Source organism: Bombyx mandarina, chromosome 05 (assembly GCF_030267445.1).
Source record: "Bombyx mandarina strain Sakado chromosome 05, ASM3026744v2".
Taxonomy (NCBI): domain Eukaryota; kingdom Metazoa; phylum Arthropoda; class Insecta; order Lepidoptera; family Bombycidae; genus Bombyx; species Bombyx mandarina.
This window is the reverse complement of record NC_143212.1, coordinates 4,521,764-4,542,574: the sequence shown is the minus strand read 5'-3', so window position 1 is coordinate 4,542,574 and position 20,811 is coordinate 4,521,764. Positions and strand designations below refer to the sequence as shown.

The 20,811-nt window shown below is 36.3% G+C and overlaps 1 non-coding gene across 1 annotated transcript; it reads left to right on the top strand.

The window, feature by feature from the left end:
• Positions 1-5,877: 5,877 nt before the first annotated feature.
• TRNAQ-CUG (transfer RNA glutamine (anticodon CUG)) lies at positions 5,878-5,949 on the top strand. Its single transcript has one exon. It is a non-coding gene; the product is annotated as a tRNA-Gln (tRNA).
• The last annotated feature ends 14,862 nt before the right edge of the window (positions 5,950-20,811 follow it).

The window sequence follows — 20,811 nt, the reverse complement described above, 5'->3', positions numbered from 1 at the left end:
TACCCGCACGGACTCACAAGAGGTCCTATCACCAGTAAAAAGGTAAAGTAAAAAGTTGAATACAGTTTCAATTGATATTTATCTACCACGTTTTGTATCGTAACTGTCACATCCATAAAATACAGTAATACGGAGTAGTCATGCTTTTTTATATGACTGAGGTATTACTGGTGGCTCGGAGGCCTTTTCAGTTTCAGCAGGACAGGAGTGATGTTTTCGTTATGTCTTTATCCTCTGGTAACTGTTTAGCACATGGTAAGAGAGTTAGTTTGCCCATCTAGAGTAGTAAAGAAAAACAAAACGTACTTGAAGATTCAGGCTACGTTTAAATTTCAAGAAATTTCATTAATATTAATATACTTCACGTATACTTTTATAAACTATAACGGTAGTTACATAAGCTAACAATGTTACACGTCCTACTTTTAACTTTTTGTATGTTTTAATCGGATTGTGTCAGGATTACAATAATTTATTATGGCTGTCAACAAACATTATAAACGCAGAACATTTATTTCCTCTGTTGGCGCGCAATTAAAAGCCATTAAAAGTGATTTTTACGCTCATCAAAAATCCCGACGGCTGTGACATTTGCATGAAGTCGTAATTAAAACTTTTCATTTGATCTGTATTTGTGCATGCGCATGATGCTTAAAATTATTTTTTTAACTGTTGCTATGAAATTATGATTCGACGTGATCGAAATATTATTTAAATTATTATTTATATTTTATAAAATAAAATAGTATGGACAGTAGGATTTAATCAAATATTGTTCGACAGCTTAAGGTGAAATATTGTTCTAATAACTATGATAGTTGTCAGAGGACCTTATTATTTAAGTTTTGAGAATTTGGAAAGTGGTTAAAGTTATTTGGTTTTCTTACAAGCCAGTTAATAGTTTTTCGGGGCGTTCGAAAAACTATGTTTGCGACTGTTACCTCCTTAACTGCTACTCCTTTATATTCCGTATCCTCTCCCTTTGTAATCGTGCGTACCTAGTTCAGCTAATCCCTTGACTTCAATGCTATGAACTGCTTCCAGAACGTGTTGAGAGCCAGCAGGTAGGTACTATAGTCTTGTATGTTCATGTTTGCGAAGAAAACGACATTCTCCAGTTTAAAGGATAGTAGGTATATTATAGTCGATATTAATTATTTTATGTATGTATGTATTTTGTGTATACGAGTAGTATGTATGTATTTTTACGTAAATGGGCAAGTCAAGCGCTGCTTTAGGCTCCGGTAACCCTATAACAGCGTCTGAGCAATGAGTTCGTCGGTCATCTATACCTACAAAAAAAAAATACTTTTCACGACTATTCCAAAACATACGTTCGTATTTTTTTTACAGCGTTTGCGGTAAAAAAAATACGAACGTATACTGATGAAGATACGGCACGTCTGGTTTATTTCAGTTATTTTCATAGTGTTATGTCCTATGGCATTTTGCTATGGGGCAATGCTGCCGATGTCGAAACGATTTTCATCCTGCAGAAGAGGACTATTCGTGCTACTTATAATATGCACCCGAGGGAATCCTTGAGGGACAAGTTTAAGGAAATCAAAATTCTAACTTTAGCGTCCCAATACATTTTTGAAAATTTATTGTACGTGCGTAAAAACATTGTAGAATTCCCCAGAGTTTGCGATTTGCATAATGTGAACACTAGGAACAAACATAGGCTTGCGTTGCCGGCGGCTCGAATTAAGAAAATAAGCAACTCTTTCAGGGGGCTGGGTGTACAACTTTTCAACAAGATACCACAAAACGTTCAACTACTACCTGTTCATAGATTTAAGAAAACTGTCAAGGAACGTTTGTACAACAAGGCATATTATAAAGTTAAGGATTTTTTACTAGATGGCACTACGTGGGAATGAGGCGTTCGCTCCTGGCCTTTTCATTTTTCATTATTATTATTATTTATTTGAATTGTATTTTTTTGACTTGTTTTTTTGTATAACGTAAATATGTTTTCTTATTTAAAAAAAAAGAAAATATTTGAGAAAATCCAAAAAAAAAAAAACCCGCTGAGTCTGTTTCGCCGGTTCTTCTCAGGACTGTGGCTTTTTTTGGAACCGGTGGTAGAGTTAACATTTTCTTTTACATTTTGACATTCAACAAGTGTGTTTTTGATGACATCCAAGTTGAAATAAATGATTTTGAATTTGAATTTGAATAAACTCATCATTTTTTTCTTTAATATGGAAATGTTTATCAAAGTCCTGTTTGTAGAGAAAAACAAAACCATGAATAAAAACTCTTTGAAATTGGAGCAGCAATTGGCAGTACGGAGGCGCAGAGATGGGGCGCGATTCATTAGGAGCCATTCATCGCGCGACTTCTCGATTTATATCTAACGATTCCCGATTCATTTTGATTAGATTTACGAATTGTTGCTCGTTGTAAATTTTATTAAATTATCATTTACATATTTCGGTTTATTGTCATTTGATTTATTATTTGGTTGCATCTGGTATGTTTATGGTCCGGTTTATCGATTTGTGCATGTTGCGGTTTCGGTCAAGGTTTTTTTTTTAAATAAGGACAACTACTGAAAGTAAATAGTTCTTCAGGTTATTGTCTATTTATTTATTTAACTGTAAGATATATTATCAAGTATTTAGTTATGAAAATAATAGAGATAAAATAGAATTGAGATAAAAATAGAGAAAAAAAGGTTCTATCTCTCTCTTCTCTTTCTTCTAACGATGTTGGCAATTGGTCCTCGGTGATGGACAGCGGCTTATAGCAGACCGTAATATCATAGATTTTCTTAAGAGAAGGTGACCACTCACCATCAGGAGGCCGGTATGCTTGTCTGTCTTGGAAGACAATAAAAAATATTTATATCGAAATGTAATTTCTGCCTCTAATATTTTTGACAAGTTAGATCAATATCTTTTTATTTGGTTACTGAGTATGATTGCTACCTGAGTGCAATAACAAAACGATATTAGATTCCCGCGGAAACAACACACTTAAACTTAGTAGGGTTATGTTCGGGCAATGTTCAGTTTCAATTAACTAGGTACTTGATTAAAATTATCTTTCTAACTTAATTATTTTGAGTGTACCTTACATTTATATTTTCTTTGGACACTTGTTAAGTCATTGGTCAGTGCGATGGTCAATTATTATTCAGTTAAAGGATAACAGTCTTTATCGAGTTGTATTAAGGATGTTTTAGGGTAAGCTATTCATGACTAGCCCTATTTGAGTGGCTAATTGTGAAGCAATAAAACGATATGGTCAACCGTACGCAACAGGGGACAGTTTGATGCAATCTACATTATTAAATAATAATGGTTATCTGTTTGTAACGCTTGTAGTGTTGCCGTGTGATTTTGATCATTGAATGATTTTTTTATTTTTTTAATGAAGAAATGGCACGTTGTTTTATATTTCATTGGTAGATCAACAGCAAAGCGTATGTTTCGGCAGTAAGGTAAACTTTTGAACGCCCTAGTTTGATTGTCGAAATCTCGATTGAATAGTAGAATTTATTTGGTTAAACAATAAATAGGGCGATAGTTTTAACTAACACAGACACAATACGTTCTATAACGATTTTTCATAAAATAATCAGAAATAATTTGAACTAGCTCTTTCAAAACACTGTAATAACTACACTGGGCATCTTACATAGATGCACTAGATGATTCTGATTAAAAATAAATAAATAGGTAAAGTATCAAATATGTTCATGCCTCGTATGTTATTCAGAGTCATACACTCCGGGCGTCCACCGCAGATATGTCAATATACTACGAATAATAAGCGATCTTATTCATATTGTATTCAAAATGTTTGCTAATATAACTCATGTGTGCTCAATGGTGCAAGCGGACACTATAACAGCGAATGTCAATAATGTGTATGCATAAACGGACGACTATTTACGACTTTATTTCAATGTTGCTTTTTTAAGGAATAATACCTACTAAAAAGGTAATTTGTCTTTTCCTTGGTAGCAAAATTTTATGGTGGATTAGTTAATTTTATGGTATGGTTTTAAATGCTTAATATTAAATTATGTATGCTGGGTGTTAGGAGCCCGCTTCCGAAAACGAAGACAGACGATAGTACTAATGACACCTTTGATGATGGGACGGAAAAAAAATCGATCCTGATTAACAAAAAAAAATAAAACATATTTTTAAATTGTTTTATTAGTATTGTTTACGCTCCATCTGGTCAGAACAGCAGAATGAAACGATAGTTTCATAAAAAATACATAACTTTATTTTATTTTTTAAACCAGGAATGAAACACAAAATCAAAAACAGCTGATGCTCGGATCAACGAACGCACGGACGCGGCCTTTTTCTTTTACACGCACACAGGCGCGGCGGGGGCTCGTTTTCGGAAGCGGTCTTCTAACACCCAGTTTGTTACCTATGCAATTATTATTTTTATATTCGATAATCTGTAAGGTAGGTTGGCGCTAATTATGCAGTCAGTGCCTACTAGTACTCCCTGGTATTCCTTTAATGTTTAACAATTCAATGAAACAGTCACATAAAAACCTTAACAAGTCTCATTTATGTAACATGTTGCAATTTCTATAACACAAAGCACAACAATATCGAGTAATTGAAATTCAATTTAATACTACTTATTGATAATTTAATAAAAATGCTATATCGATAATTGGCACATGTTCACCTCTTCCCGATTACGTGTCAAAATTTATGATTGATTGTAAATGATTGTTAATCGATATAAAATGCTCGGTGAATTTTATCGATTTCATAATTTGTCTTTCTTCTGTCTGTCTTCTGTCACTAGAATTAATTTTGTACATTTGAGAAACAAAAGTTAATTTAAAAAAATATGATATGCTAATACAGTCCTGTAATATTGAATAGTCACCCGATAAAATTCATATCGAGCGATGTGATAATGTCGGAATTAAAATATTATAGGCAGACATATATATATTTTTGAATCAAGTGTGTAAGACGTGTTCATGAATGTTTTCCACCTTGAAGAAGCAACATCGTGTTATAAACGTAAAATTAATTGGCAGGACTAATTGTGAGCTCCTACGGGTAGGCACTATTTTCTTACCGATGCTTGATTGAAGGGTGAGAAAACTGCTTTATAAAAGTAATTTAAACTTTGACGTCTATATAAGTGTCGCCAACTGTTTGAAAACTTTCCCACCTAAAGCAATTTCAAAAACCACTAAATTCAAAACAAAACTCCCCAACTACGGACCATGTATTTATTCATTACAATATAAGTAAAGAAATAAATAAAAATAATTAGTTAATAACAATAGTTATTTAGTACTTTTAAGTATTTTTCTATATAAAATTTTATCCCTAAAAATATCTCCAAAAAATTTCACTCCCTAAAAAAATCCCTGTATAGATTTTTTCCCCCTAAATTTGGGGGGAAAACCCCGGAGTTGGCATCACTGGTCTCTAGCTATGTAGCCGCATTTACGTTACAATGTCCACGGAGTTTGGTGACGATTGAACAAGCTTCCACCATATCGAATTTCGCAACTCATAGACATAAATCATAAATGAAAAGAATTTTACATATCTAGGTTATCAAATGTTAGTGAATTACACCTGAAACGTCAAAACTTTTAATATGAAAAATATTACAGTTATTTTAATGACGTGCTAAATATAATGCGTTCATTCTTGGCAGCTTGGTGTCAATACATACTGTTAAAGTATTCACATAGTTAAAAACAAACAAGCGACTGATCGACAATGTTAAAACCATTGGCCCATCTACTGGGGTAGCTGATATTGCTCGAAAATATATAAACACAAACAGTGTACAAAACAGCTTATACTTAGCGCGAAGCTTAGTTGCAGCTACCAATTACTAATTTGGCAAAATATGTTCAGTGGTTCCATGGTGTAATGGTTAGCACTCTGGACTCTGAATCCAGCGATCCGAGTTCAAATCTCGGTGGAACCTGTTTTTTACATAAAGATGTCGTCGAAGATTGTAATAAAGACACTGCTTTCTCTGGGGTTCATAGTTCATCATTCAACAGGTAGTTTAATATAAATATTATAATAACATGTTTACAAGAATATTTTATTTGGAATGAGAGCTTTAATAGTTTATAAAATATTACAAATAGTCAAATAAAATTTCTTTTTTTTTCGAACTTATAAAACTAGAACTTTTAGGCCGGTTACAGTGCTCCACCGACCGTCTGTGCGTACGTTCCGTCCTGACGGTACGCATTAACCGATCGTCAGGTTGCTTCATTCAGTGCTCTCCTGACCAACAATCTGACCGGATTGGTATAGTCGGTACGCAAAAGGGAAGCGTTTGCAAATAGTTTAATTGCTGCTTATTATTTTCGAAAACGTTTAAAGAACGTTCAAGTTTTTTTAATTATTTCAGAATGACGATCAAGTTTTGATGAATTATCAGCACATACTTCTTGCCAGGCCTTTAACATGGCATCACGATCTTTATATAACACGTGGCCTTTGTCCCAGAGCGGTTCACGAAGACGAACTTCGGTAATTAGGCGCTCGGTATCGATATATTTGGCCACGTTCAATACGAAATCGCTTTTTTTGATGATGATACACACATCCGTACGGTCGGTACACCCATCGGTGCAGCACAGAACGCGTTCATTTGTTTCCATAGCGCGTCGGTTGACCGACGGCACGCATGCGGACGCGCTAGACCGACGGTCCTCGTACGCAATGCGTAGCAATATGCGCGTGCGTACGGTCAGTCCAGCACTGTAATGATTTATGAATTTTCATATAAACGACAAGCGCGACTGACGTACGCACAGACGGTCGGTGGAGCACTGTAACCGGCCTTGAAACATTTTTGGCAACTGTGTCACGTATCAAGCTATATTTAACAAGCTATAGATTTTAACCATACTTTGGTTGTATTTTAATTGCTTTTGATACCAATGTTTTTTTTTTTTTCGTCCTGTTCGAAATAATCTTGCGATCCAGTGCGTGTATTACCTTGACTTGTCATAGTTTCTTTTTTATTGCACACTTGGATGTTCGAGCTCACCAGCGGGATACAACCGAGGGTCCGTATCTTACCTTACCTTAGGATAAAAATAAATAATAGTCTAAAAAACTAACAAAAAACGCTTTTATAGAAAATCCAACTAAAAAATAGAAAATAAATTTGAATGAAAAAGATTGTAAGAAACAATGGTTTTATTGTAAAAAAGCGTGGGGTACTTTTCATGATATTATCAAAATAACCCTACTACTCATATCTGTTCATAAAATATTTATAAGTACTGATACCATGCACCGCACACTTTTTTTTTCAATTTTTTTTTTATATTGTCATCGTTCCTTAATAAGTATACCAAATTTCGAGTTAATCCGACGTTTTGAAGGGGGTCAAAATTATGTTCAAAAGATTCCGTTACATACTAACATATATATTATACACTATATACGTCTGAAGCTAATAAAAGCGTATTAATAACAATACGTCCAATTAAAAAAATCTACACGTTTTTATTACTTTTTATTATAAGCAAATGAATTTATTATGGTTATGGATAGTTAAATTATATAAATTTAGATTAAAATAAAATAAGTCTTGAACTCGATATTGTTTCGTATTTTCAGTAGAATGAAACGTATCATGAGGCTTGGATCGATCAGAGGGAAGAGGCTGTCTATCGCTGGTTAATTATTATTATAGATAGTAATCCGTGATTGTGAAACGCAAACTAAGGACAGATACATCTTCGGAGTTCTTCTATAATCGGCCGTAAATGATTATTGTTTTTCGTTTAGTTAAGCGCGGTAGTTCAATCCCGTCTCGGTTCCGGTGTGCTTAGGCGAGTTTTTAACGATCTCGATAGCGGAAAAGTTAACTCAAATTTGTATGGCGTTGGAACGTTTGCCTACGTTTTCCGCTAGGGGCGCTGTTTCAACTGCATACAAATTTGAGTTAGGTACTTTTACGCTTTCGAGAACGTAAAAAAACTCACACTAAGCACACGGGTCGGTCTCTTTACGCCCTGTATAAATTTACCGTAGTAGTGGTAGTAAGTGGCACGCGTCGTCCACGCGACTAGCACGTGTTCGTGTACATTTACTTCCACAATAATGAGTAAAAATATTTAATTGCTTTCACTCAGCATTGTCCTCTGTAAATTTTAATCTCGTGTAGTGCTTGTTAACTGCCGAGCTGAGTGACAACGTCATAGAAGCGTTGCAGTTTGCAGATAACAAATATGTTTTCAAAGCATCGTAAAGCTTAAAGCTTGCATTGTTAGGGTAGTATGTTTAATAATTAAAACATTCTACCTAACAATTGCTGGATTTTCTTTTTGCGCCGTTTAATTGGTATTTTACCTTTAAGTAATATCATTTGTTGCTTCGAGATGAACTTTGAGTTTTTTTTTTTTGTCACGAGGAAATCGCCGGACTTCCGCCCTCCACTGGGGACGGCGGGCGGAGCATGTTGGAGTCGAACCGACTAAAACCTCCTGTCGCTCAACAACCAACGTCCAAACCTCACATGAGACAGAACTCATGAAAAGGCAAAGGGGGGAAAGTGAAGTGTTTAGTGCGGAGCACATCTCTCCCATCACCCTCCCCCTCGGGACGTCGGACTGGCGGTCGTCGGCGCCACGACCACCAACCCTCTCGGTCGGCAGGCTATCCGGAGCCCGCCTAGATGGCGCCGGTTAGAGTGAGCTATCCTACGGAATACCCCGCTGGGTCAGAACCAGCGTGGGTCGAGGATAGCCGGCCTTCCATCACCCGGATGAACTTTGAGTTTGAGCTATAAAAGTTGTAGACAATGACTTACTGATAATAGTTTGTGAAACTATTAGCCTAGTCCTGAGCTTTGTCGAACAAGAACCGCTATAAGCGATGGGATGTTACAAGCCTGCGTGGATACCACCATCCCGTCATAATTCTGCCACGAAGCTATCACGCGTTCGGGTACGAGGATGAGGAGAGCCAGTATACCGATGCAGTATACCGATGATTTTTTACCTGATGCTCGCCTACTCGCAATTCAAAGATTTATAATCTTTACATATAAATAAAATTGGAGTTTCTGTTTATAATATTGCAATAACCGATTTTTACTACATGCATATGAATATATAAACGGTATATACACTAAAATTACATTTTTTATAATTTTAGTCTGTCTGTTTGTTCCGGCTCATCTCTGGAACGTCTGGACCGATTTTGACGAGACTTTCACTGATAGTTACCTGATAATATAAGGAGTAACTTAGCGTAACACGGCGTCACCCGCAATACGACAATAACCGCGGGACTCAGCTATCAATAATAAAATTTAATGTTTCTGAAGCGAAGCGAGGACGGGTAGCTTAATATTAAAGTTTAAGCACACCTTAGAGTTAACCACGAGTAGCCATGTTGTATTCGATAACATTACATTTTTGTGTAACTAAAATTCATTATACTCCGGCGTTACTTTTAGGAACGCTCATTTAGTGAATGCTCGTTTTGATTACGTTTTTATCCCTCGACAACAACTTACAAATCAAAGCTGAAATGTTTTAATAAGCAATCATTTCTTCCGCTGTATCGAATATTAACCGTCAAAACTATCAAAATTTCTGATATTCAGTGGGTCTAATAAATATGTATGAAGAGTACACTTTCCGTAACGTCTCCTCATAACTGTGCATAAAATATAATAAATAATAATATATAAAATATAACGCGTTCCATCCGGCGCGCGTGCCGAAACATTTTTAATACGCTTTTACGAGTATTATTATATAATAGCTTCAGACGTATGTATGTATGTTTGTGACGGAATCTTTGAACATGATTTTGACCCCCCTCAAAACGTCGGATTAACTCGAAATTTTGTATACTTATTAAGGACCGATGACAATTCAATACTTAAAAAAAAAATGAAAAAAATATTTAAAAAATTTAAATTCAACTAAAAAATGAAAAATAAATAATAGTTTAAAAAAACGAACAAATGCTTTATTACAATAAAATCATTATTTCTTATACTATTTTTAATACAAATATTGTTAAAAAAAATTCTATTTTTTAGTTGGATTTTCTATAAAAGCGTATTTTGTTAGTTTTTTTAAACTATTATTTATTATCATACATTTCCGATAAAATAAAGAGCTCTACGACTTTTAAAACGTGCCGTTGAACGTATTATAGTTATGCGATACTTGACGCATTAATAACTTTACAGTAATTCGTCTATTGTTGGGATTTTATAGCGATTAATTCGCGGTCGCGTGCGGCGGCGCCACGCGTGAGAGCGACGCGCGCTTTGCTTCCCACGGCGCACAGTGGGTCGATACTATGATTTGAGTGACTTAGGGACCAACTTTGTTTTTTAACAAAAAAATTTACGTAGATAGATAGAGCTCGTTAATCTCAATAATAATTGTTTTGGGCAAAAATTACAAAAACTTTATAGTTTGGTCAGAAAAATGTGTTTTGTGATTTTTTTGTATGGAGCGGGTCACATTAAATTAAATTCCTGCTAAGTACCGTGAGGTCCCGCTTTGAAACTTTATTTTTCTTACACCTTGTCTAGTCTACTATCATTTGATGCTATGAACATGTGCATAAAGTTGCAACTCTGCCAAATAAATGGATCGAAAAAAATGAATAAATACATAGAATAAAAACCTTTATTTTTATTTTCGTAAGTGCTTTTAAGTTAAATTTGATATGGATTAGTAAGTAAAAGCACGCAACAATACCCATAATTACATAATACCTAACAAAAATACATTTAGTAGGTCTCTAATTAACCAATCTATCTAAGTATTATATATTTTGTTTCACCATTCGATCTTTAGATCAGAAGACAAAAGAAGATTGTGTAAAATATCCTCATTAGTCGGCAGTCTACTTATCTTTCTAAAATAACAACTCTCTGTATATTTCCGAAAATCTTTATTGCGAGCTTCCGCTGCCTCTTCCGACAGTTTACCTATAGGAATGGCACGAAAGGCAAAGCTTTTTATTATTGTATATCACTGCCATGTGCCAACAATTTATGGATACTGGATGGCATATAATACCAGGGATATAAATTAATATACAATTCTGCAGTATATCTACAAAACTCGGAAAAATTGGAAAGGTCCACGCGCTCTCCAAATGCAACAGTCTGAAGAATCACGTGAAACCTCTCTATTAAATCTTTACGTATTCCTGTTATGCGGGCTATTCCTTTTGCATCCCTGAAATATCTTCTGGCAGTATTGCCACATTGGTTGTTCCTACTTCTTGCTTGACAACATCTATAAGTAAACCGTATTCCTTTTTAAACGCTTAAGGTATAGCGCTCTTTCTGATTGACATTTTTTCTTAGTCATCGCCCCTTGCAACTTCATTTCTTGAAGTCCGAACGATTAGACGCAAACAAAAAAATGTCATTTAAAAAATAATCTCACAAGAAACTACATAGGATGAAAAAATTATGAAGTAATAAAATTATATTTACCGATATGAAGTAAGCACTCTATGCGTCTTATCCAGGCATGTAAAGATGGCATTCCATACTGGAATATTACTTCATTATTTTCTCTTTGATAAGCAAGTGACTCCAAAAAAGTCTGACGGTTTTGCTTTGCAAATATAACAGACAGCAGAAAATGTTTTTGACAAATATGAGGTTATTTTGCCGTCTATCATCGTCATGTGCAATTGATGCTTAACTTCAACTTGTTTGATTTTTGATGGCTGGAGTCTTTCTATTTCTTCTGTTATGCTAGCTTTTATAATTGCCACTGTTGACTACGTTTCTTTTATAAATTTAAACATTATTGGACGGCAACAAAAAGTTGATGAGGGTAGGTCGTTTTCCCAAACAATTGTTCCATCAAATTTCTGAAGCCTTATAGGAACTAGACTGGCCAAGAAAATAGATGAATCATCAAACTCTGTTTCAGTCTTTTGTTTATAATTACTTTGACCTGGGGCTCTATCAAAGCCTATTTGCTTATAAGCAGTAGCTCTCTTGCTGAGTCCAAATCCGAAGTAATCACATTTAAAAGCCTATATACCGCCAAGTTTAGTAATGCTTGCATTTTAATAGCAGTTCCTTCTTCATTAATAATTACCTCGTCTTTCTCTGGATAACATTTGGTCTTTTCTTGCTTAATTTTATATTAAGAAGGGTATAAATCGGATCCATTTTCACTTGCTGCTTCTCTTAGATTTATATACTGCCACTTACTTAATTGAAGTGAAACTAATAGTGCCTTATCGGGAGAATATGTACTACTTTTCACTTTACTTGTACTTAAACACTCCTTAACTTTTTCTAGATCTTCGGGGTGATTTGACAAATGGTTCATTATTTCTCCTACATCTTCATTTCCAGTGTTTCTCAAACTAGCAACTGTAGTAGCTTTCATTTCATCCGGGGATAACGAAAGTGATTGGTAAATTTGTTCAATGTGCCTGGATCCCAATTCTTCAAAAGGTTTTCGAGGTGTAAAAGTAGATGTCGAGGCTTCTGTAGTACATTAGAGCGTGGTACATTTTCAATATCTTCAGTATTAGAAATCTCGAGCCTCTCCTGTACAGTGTTGATATCTTCAGGTATCATGCCTTCGGGCCAGTTTATTGCACATTCGAACCAATCACATTTTTTTCATATAAACTGTGCTAACATGCGACTACTTCGTTTCCATATTGCACTTATATTTGAACAAAAGTGCGTACAGAATTTTTGGGGCTCAACACTTTTCTCTTCGGTCACGTTCATTTGATTTTGTAGGAATTGAAAGTTTTTTATTATCAGACAGCGACTCTCTCTCTGCTCTCTTAAAATCATAAATAATCCTAAATTGTTAATAAAATTAACCATTATAACGGAAAAAGGAAGATCACGACGACAATCACAAGATGTTAGTAGTAGTACGAATAAACGAACACTAGTTAGTATATAATAAATATGGTCACTTTTATACTTCCAGAGAGACACAAATGTTTACAATATTTTCTACTACCCAGTAATGGCTGCTTAACTAATTATCCTCAGTATCTAATGTTAACTATCCTAATAATTACAGAGATTGATTAATTAGAGACCTACTAAATGTATTTTTGTTAGGTATTATGTAATTATGGGTATTGTTGCGTGCTTTTACTTACTAATCCATATCAAATTTAACTTAAAAGCACTTACGAAAATAAAAATAAAGGTTTTTATTCTATGTATTTATTCATTTTTTTCGATCCATTTATTTGGCAGAGTTGCAACTTTATGCACATGTTCATAGCATCAAATGATAGTAGACTAGACAAGGTGTAAGAAAAATAAAATTTCAAAGCGGGACCTCACGGTACATAGCAGGAATTTAATTTAATGTGACCCGCTCCATACAAAAAAATCACAAAACACATTTTTCTGACCAAACTATAAAGTTTTTGTGATTTTTGCCTAAAACAATTATTATTGAGATTAACGAGCTCTATCTATCTACGTAAAAAAATTTGTTAAAAAACAAAGTTGGTCCCTAAGTCACTCAAATCATAGTATCGACCCACTGTGCGGCGCACCCCCGCTCCCAAATACAACAATTTATTTACACAACATAAGACTAAGTCAACTTGTGACCGCGATCGGAGCACAGTTAATCAAAACGGTAAAGTACATACGTGTCAAATATCCTAGCGTGCTAAAAATATTTTTGGTTACAATTACCTCGACTTTTTAGGTTAGAAATTTAGAGATGGGACGTGTCACGAGAGAAAGAAATAGTTCTATGAATGCTGCGAAAGAAACAAACAATTTAATTTTGATTTCACGTGCCCGATCTACAAATAGATCGACTCTCCGAATGTCCAATCCTAAATTGTAATTAAGTTTAATTCTAACCGGGAATCAAACTCGGATTTGAATCAATAAACTTCGAATCCGCTGAGGTCCGTTCCGTTTTTAACTGTGAAACCAGTATTAAAATTGAAATGTCGGAAACGAATTTAGAAAATGTTTTTTAATCAACGTTAACCATTAATAATTTATTTACTATGTAACAATAATGAAGCGGTGTAGCGGCCGAGAGTCGGACGAGGCACGTGCGCGTTGCGTTGCGTTGAGTTACAAGCACACGATCGGAGCCGCGTGGTCGCCGACTACTCTTAAAGACATCAAGTATACTAGATATGACCCAATTTCATAGGTTCGTTTTGATAAATATTTCCAAAGATTATTACACAGTACACAGTAAATTTGTTATTTAACTCCAGGAAAAGAAAAAAAAACAGCACGATAGCCAATACGAAACCGGTTTTTTTTGTCAGCAGCGGTAGGAAATGTCTAGAGTTGAACTGATTTTTTTATCGCGTAAACAAGTGAGCGACTTTACGGCCTAATGTTAGGTGGAGGATCTACTAAATAAATAAATAAAAATATGTAAAATTACATAACGTTAGATACTATTTGTTAGTGGTGTTAGGTGAACGATCCACTGACTAAAAAAATCATTTAAATTACATGACTTTATCAAAGATACTATTGGTTTGTAGACATGTTAGATGCTTTTTACTTCGAATAATTGTACTAAGTAAGTATTTCTTGGAGCGGATCCACGTCGTTATCATATCGTTCGATAAAACTTTTTCTTACCGATGCTATTAGACATATTATTGCCGATATTATTTAATAATAGCAGTTCTAGTTTATAGCTTTATATCAGTGTAAATAAAAAACTTGTTTTATTCCTCTTCAATAAGGTTTCTTTGACGTATTTATTTTACAAAAATAACGGAGAAAAAAATGTATTCTTTCAGATGATTTAGAATACATGAAATTCCTGTTATATTATCCTGCTGAAATTGATCAAACGTGTTGCTTACGTTAGCATTGCTTGTTCATGTCTTGTAGCATCGCAGTTACTGTTGGTAGGACCTCTTGTGAGTCCGCGCGGGTGGGTACCACCACTCTGCCTATTTCTGCCGTGAAGCAGTAATGCGTTTCGGTTTGAAGGGTGTGGCAGCCGTTGTACTGTTAAAAGTGAGACCTTAAAGCTCATGTCTCAAAGTGGGTGGCGGCATTTACGGTGTAGATGTCTATGGGCTCCGGTAACCACTTAACACAGGTTTTTTTTTATTTTATTATTATTTTTGCTTAGATGGGTGGACGAGCTCACAGCCCACCTGGTGTTAAGTGGTTACTGGAGCCCATAGACATTTACAACGTAAATGCGCCACCCACCTTGAGATATAAGTTCTAAGGTCTCAATATAGTTACAACGGCTGCCCCACCCTTCAAGCCGAAACGCATTACTGCTTCACGGCAGAAATAGGCGGGGTGGTGGTACCTACCCGTGCGGACTCACATGAGGTCCTATCACCAGTAACTGTAAGTGGTGGTAGGTCGGCCGTGAGCTCGTCCACACATCCAAGCAATAAAAAATAAATTACCACTACATCTATAGTAATTGAATTTGAAAATCAACTTACATTGTAAATCATATTGTATACAGAAATACAATTGTTATGTGTTCATTTGTTTGTCGTAATCGTATCGCCGTCGTTCCATTGAGTTAAAACTTATACTTATGCTGTTGTTGTTGTTGTTCTTGTTGTTGTTGTTGGTTGCGAGTGCTGAATGAAACACTTTTCAGGTATATATTCCATTCAGTCTTTTACCATTCATTTCACGTAATGCGTAGTTAGTGAGATTGAGAACAGAGTGGCTGTTTGAATTCGTTTGTAATATCATCGTTCTGAGTGGTGTTCAGCTTCCCTTAATAATTAATAAGCTTTATTTAGTGATGATATTGGACAAATTTACTGATTGAGTGAACATTTGAATTTAAAATTACTTATTTAATTCTATTTATTGGGTATAAACATGTTATACATCAGCACAGAACATTACAGGTCATGTATACATTGGTTTCACACTAAATGCTAACACAATTACAGGTACCGACTGCATGCATTGGTAAAAAAAGCGGTTCGTTGTATAATACTAGAGAAAAAAAAACTAGATATAACATTATATGAAAACCTTACATTATTACACATTTACTACCAAATACCTTATTACTTAACTGAAAAAGCTAATTGAGCAAGATTGTAGACTTTTCGTCTAAAGCTGTCAACGGTGCCAGCAAAAGCATCCAGAGAATACTTGCTATGCAAATTGGAGGGATCGGAACATACACAAGAAGACGAATGTGAAAATCGTTGTTACGTTCGTTTTCCTAATCTTTTTATATGACGCTGAGACCTGGACCTTAAAAGAGTCTGATAGACGATGAACGGACGCGTTTGAGATGTGGTGTGGGCGGCGCATGGTGCGCATCCCTTGAAAGGCTTTCCGGACAAACGCTTCCATCCTCAACGAGCTAAAAGTGGATGGAAGACGAACCAGAGGACGGAGCCAAAAAAGATGAAGTGGTCAAGTGTCCGAGCATCTGGATACAAGACTGAACGGCGCGCTTCACTGTGCCACTGACCGACATAAGTTCACAAGAAAAAATCTCAGGCGGGTGCATCACGATGCTCAGCAAAGAGCGATTGATTGGAGGAGGAAGCGGAAAAAATGGCCCACTGAGTTTCTCGCCGGATCTCCGGACTCTCGAGGAGTGGGTCGCGTTTCCGATCCGGTGGTAGATTTTGTGAAGCACTGTTCTAGCTAGGGCCAGTGTTAGCAACACTCCCGGCTTGAGCCCCGTGAGCTCACCTACACGTCAAGGAGAAGCTGAAATAGCCTCTCAAGCTATAGGTAGAAAAAAAAAGAAGGGAAAATTACTTTTTATGTCGGTCCGTTACTGGTGTCCTGACATCTATTAGTAGCTCGATTCTGAAACGTACAGTTGGTGATCCATAAGTGCTCTTACATGGTTTCCTGCAAGATATCTCGGCGCTCGAGTTAGCTTTTTACATTAGTGTAGATAGAAAGGCAAGCTTGTGATCTACTTAATTTTTAACGTTTATCTGTAGACACCCTAACGTGAATACTAAGGGCGTGAATATTGAACTATCAGCTGTATTCGTGCACGCACCCAGCTCTCATCTCATTATGAAATGTTTTACTATGTACCCTACTATTATATAAACCTAATTTTGCTTGTTCATTAAGTCGTCCCTGGCACTATTGGGTTAATTGTAAATAGAAATTTAACAAAATAGCGAACTTATACCCGAGTGAGGCTATGTATAATAAGGGAGAGGTTATAATCGATCAGGACATTAGATTTGAACCTCAATTTTGCAAATCAAATTTTGAAAAGTTATGATGAATTATCTTTGAAAGGTAATTAAATTCTGATAATTAAATATAACTGGACGATGACCGATGTTGTGTCTTTAAAGCGGTTAGTTGCCCTCAATTAAGAAAAATAGTATTATTATTCACCAATAGATGTCGGGAAGAGTTGATTATTGAAAACACGAATAAAACAACATTTTCTGAATATAAATCGTAGCTAGATCGATTTATCGCCCCCGAAATCCCGTGTATACTAAATTTATCAAAATCGTTTGAGCCGTTTCCGAGATTCAGATTATATACATGTCGGCACACATCAGGGATGGCTGAGCGGTAGGTTCCGTCATCACTCGCATTTGATTGAACACAGTTTATAAAAAGTCAATAAAACCTTTTGAATAATAATTATTGAAACTCAACACACACAACTTTCACAATGACAGGGTAAACCGACAGTTTCGTTGCACATACCGACAGACCGACTGACTCACTGACAGAATGACTGTCTGACACGGAATGCCACGACTCTGTCCACGTACCGCCATTTTATACTGTGGCGTTACGGAGTCTACCCTTCATTTTGTGATATTTATCAAAACAACATTTCATCATTTAAAATAATAATCAAAACCACCGTCTTAATATTACTAAAAGTCGTTATCCACGACATACATATATATTAATATACAAGAATTGCTCGTTTAAAGGTATAAGATTGTCTCTCAGTGATTTCAAATATAAGTTTCGACGAGCAATTGCCGGCTTACTGTGTAGCCGGGTTCCTCCAGTAGTCTAGCTTAATCTGAGTAATATGTATTACAGCTGAAATCAATCACTCTGTGGGCTCGCACTCGTACTCACACGAATAACGAAATCGTACTTTGCGTCAGGTGAAGGGCCAATACGCATGAGCGATACTTTCGAAGGCCGGTCTACTTTTGAGTTCGTGGACTAATTATTTGATAACGTCCTTATAAGCTGATTGACTCGGTGGTGCAGTGACTAGCGCCCCTGACTGTTGCGCCGAGGGTCGTGGGTTCCATTCCTACATAGGGCAAGCAAACGTGTGATGAACATGTTTGTTTGATCTTTGTCTGGTTGTTTATCTATAAATGTATACATATATTGAATCATCGTATATAAGTGCGTTTGTCAGTCGCCGGTACCCATAAAACAGGGTATCCTAAAGTGGGCCCGGAAGACTGTGTGTGCTTTTTCCCAGTTATTTATTATTTATTATCTTTTTATACTTATGAATTATTTATTATGTATTTTTTACTGATGGTAGGACCTCTTGTGAGTCCGCACGGGTAGGTACCACCACCCCGCCTATTTCTGCCGTGAAGCAGTAATGCGTTTCGGTTTGAAGGGTGGGGCAGCCGTTGTAACTATACTGAGACCTTAGAACTCATATCTCGAGGTGAGTGGCGGCATTTACGTTGTAAATGTCTATGGACTCCAGTAACCACTTAACACCAGGTGGGCTGTGAGCTCGGCCGTGACTCGTGTGTTCCTTTAAGCTGCTCCCATCTTCTCTTGCTGCTATCGCATTATACACAACTAGAACAGGCTTAGATTTCAGTTCATTTTCTTTTCACGCTACCCGGTTTTGGTATAACTTCCCTTCCTCGGTGTTTAGACAGCGCTCATTTATCTTTCGAACGAGTGTAAAAAACTAGACCACTAGCCCCGCGACTTTATCCATTGCAATGCCAATGTCCATAAGCAATATTGGACATAGATGTAGATTAGGTCCACTGCGTCTTTTTTCCTCGACGACAAATATGTGAAAATGTTGAAGCCTTTGCCAGTTTACAAGTGTGCACGTAATACACAATATGTATAGGTATAATAACAGAATTCATATGGTCGATCCTTTAAAGCCTTATAACCACCATGACCTCAAAATCAAAGAATTAATCTCAAACATAAAACGCCGTCTGTTTCAAAATGCGATAATTATCGTACAAATACTTCGCCAAATATGCTAAGTTTATTGCCCTGACATTTGCCGATTTAGTTAATGGTGGAAATTTAATATTTAATGATGTCAAATGTTTGTATTGATACAGTGACCTTTCACAAAAGTCACGAAGGTAAAACGATTGTCAAATTGAGCCATAAAATTTTGCAGAGCTTTCAGGTTATGTTACTGATTTTCTTGGTTGCTTAGATTAGTGGACGATGTCACAGCTTTGGTGCTAATTAGTTACTGGCGCCCATAGACATCAACAATGTAAATGCCGTCACCCACCTAGAGACACGAATTCTGGTTCATACTTTTTACAGTACAACGGTTACCCCACCTGAAGGAACCGGAACGCATTACTGCTTCACAGCAGAAATAGGTAGAGTGGTGGTACCTACCCGTGCGGACTCACAAGACGTCCTATCACCCACAAACTTGCATGGTTGATGCATGAGTTTGCCGAGTTCGACGAGTAGGGTTACTGGGGTCCTTAAGCCTGCTCCTAGCGCTAAGGCTGAAGGCGTCTAATGCAATCTGCTAGATCCGTAAGGACGTGTCTAGGGCGTCGCCGGTGACTGGCTTCTGCGCGATCAGTCGCGATCAATGACATGAAATTTCTTATTGGGGCATGTTGGTAGTTGAATCCGAATTCGATTATAAAACAATAGAAGGATAGATTATGTATTGCATAGAAACACGTCCATAATACACAAAAATAAGTTCCATCGCTAAAGGGTGTGTGACAAAATTAAACTCAAAAAATATCATTTAATTATTTATATGCCGAAGTTAACTGTGTTTGTTTGTTACCCTGGTGTCTTCTTAATTTTCTAAAACTTCTTAATTTAAAAATTGAATGATATTTTTCAGGATGTGGAGCTAAAAAGATTATGAAGAAAACGTTGATTCGTAAGTAACTTTAGCAGAACTTTTTGCACTTTTCTTATCTAAGAAAGCGTAACGTAGCCCTTTCTTGTCTTCAATGACGTAAACGGAGGATTTTTTGTTTTTAAGGGTGTCTATAAAGAGATAAAAATTTAGTATGTATGGGTAATATAAATGGGTAAATATGTAAAAAATTACATACATGGAAGTTTTTCTATTCGAGGTAAATTTTCGGTGATCATGATTACGGATATCCGACTCAGGCGGCGAGACAAAGAAAAACCGCCGTCGTCCAAAACATGTCTTGACGGATCTTCCGGATCCATATTCGGTGCTTTTACGTTCTTCAAGCACCGGCCAGTGTCCACGTTGAACTCTTCGTTGTAAACGACTAGTGAACTAACCCATAGACATAGCCCACTGAGTTTCTCGATCTTCTCAGTTCCAATCCGGTGGTAGATTATGCGAAGCATTGTTGCTCTTGCTAGGGCTAGTGTTAGCACATCCTCTCAGGCTGAGCGCTGAGCCGCCCGAATAGGTAGGGGAAAAAAATAGTAGTAAGAATTTACACGGGGCCACAGCGATTTTAAAAATCATGCAACATCATGGCAACATGCAACATGCAGTCGCGAACTTTGGGAAACATTATAACATAAACAAATTTGAGACAAAATCGCAATAATTTTTTTTAGCATTCTGTGTACAATTTTCAATTCCGTTTTGTTGGATTGCGTTGTACTTTGTGTTTTTATTTT